Genomic DNA, 1,921 nt, shown 5'->3' with positions numbered 1-1,921 from the left:
GCACAGATCCAGCAATTCGCTGCCTCTTAAAGGCACCCCCTCGCCTCTCTGTCATCTACCCTCGTCCTTGAATTGAAGTTGTTCCACTCATTAGGAAGATCTACCACGTTCTGTGATGAGCATTATTCCCTTGCTGCGGTTTTGTTCTCGTCGTTTTCAATGCTTTTTAGATTTAGCCAGAAAAACGCCTCCTGAAATTTTTACAAGTCACATCTCTCCCCACCGCATCCACTTATCTAAAAATGATTCAGTGGTTAAATGTCAGAGCTGTCCATGCCATTAAGGCCAGCATGTTTGAAGGAAGGACACCCTTGTCTGCCCTCTCCCTCCCCCTCCTTATTCCTCTTGCTCTCCCCCTTCTTCCTCCTCTCTCTCTCTCTCTCTTGGCCCCTCCACCCACCCCAGGCTGATGTGCAGACCTTGTCATTCAGATTAGGGCCACATTGTCAGCTCAGGGCCCTGCTCTCTCTAGTTGCGTGTCCTGGATCTTTCTTCCTACTGTCACCCTCGTCCTGCGGCCAGAGAAGACCTTATAAAGCAACATTCCTTCTCATCCACTTCTGTCAATTCCAACGCTGTCACTCAAATCACGGTTCTAGAGAGTGGAGAGAGGCTGAGTTAGCGGTGTCCCTCGCAGCAAGGACTGTGCTTTTTGGTCCAAGCTGGGGAGATGTGTCAGCAGCCAGCAAAACTGTTTTTTATTTGATTGAAGTATTTTGAGTTATGATGTAGTTTTTGCTCACAACTGACAATCTTTTCAGAGGAATACATTAACTGAGATGCACAGGAAATGACAGCTCTTGTGATCTAAAGGAGAGAACAGAAGCAGCACAGTCTCAGCTGTCAGGCATGTGGGTGAAAACTTAAGAAGATCTTCAATTATTACTACTTAGTGTGTCGCCGCTTTATAGTTAAGACCAGTCAGTGATATTTTTAACTCTGTTTTCTGTGTGAAAGAAATATTTGGCAGTAGATTAGATATCCACTGCATCATCTTAGTCACTCCTTATCCTGCCCGGTTAAAGTGTCCCAACATCCTATTTATCATCTGACCACATCTTGACTCACTGCCACAGCTTTGTCACAGCTTTGTCACATTGCTACAGCAGCTCTGTGGCATCTGATTTTTTTTGCTTCTCACAAACTCGGCGCCTTTTTTTTTCCCATGATGAGCAACTCTGATTAAGCACTTCGTAATAAAATCTTTCACGCAAGCCGGTGGACAGTTTCTTTACTGGTATAAGTGCAAGAGGAAGGCAAAAAAAAAGAAAACAACCGGTCTTCAGCCACAGTGACACATCATAGTGAAAACAACAGACACTATTGATCTGGGTGAGTCGACAGTTTCAGGCCCACTGTCTCCCTCATCCCCCCCACCTTGCATGCTCAAGGCATGCTAGTGTCTCTCAAGAGGCTGCACAGCTTTGTTTCAATACGGCATATGATGACTGGCTGCAACCTCCACCCAGGTGCTGTGTTTACTAAAACCCGCTATGAGTCATGAGTTTCAAGATGACTTCTCTCCTCTAACTGCTACTTGTAGTGAAATAAAATGTGTTCCCATACGTTGGAAATGTCTTGTCTTGCTCATGTTCCATTAGGGGCAATCAAATGTGGCCTTTGCACGGATTGAAGAAGAGGTGGGGCTCAGCCAGCTGCACAGGAAGCAGATATTTTAATAATAAATTGTTATGTGAGGTGTAACATGTTGGTTCCTTGAAATTAATCATTTTCTGTCTCTTATCTTCAGGTACAGTGTGTAAATGGCCAGCACAAAAGAATGTAGGGGGAAAATCATAATGATGTGTGCATGAACATGTAGCAGCAGGCTTTGATCATTTAAAATTCTCAAAGACTTCCAATACAAATAGATATGGGATTATTGTTCCCTTCTTGAAGCCAGTAGATGTGCCAAAATGGA

The sequence above is a fragment of the Trachurus japonicus genome, chromosome 4 (genome assembly GCF_045865225.1).
Source record: "Trachurus japonicus isolate A0001 chromosome 4, Traja_1.0".
Taxonomy (NCBI): Eukaryota; Metazoa; Chordata; class Actinopteri; order Carangiformes; family Carangidae; genus Trachurus; species Trachurus japonicus.
Note: the sequence above shows the minus strand (reverse complement) of the source record.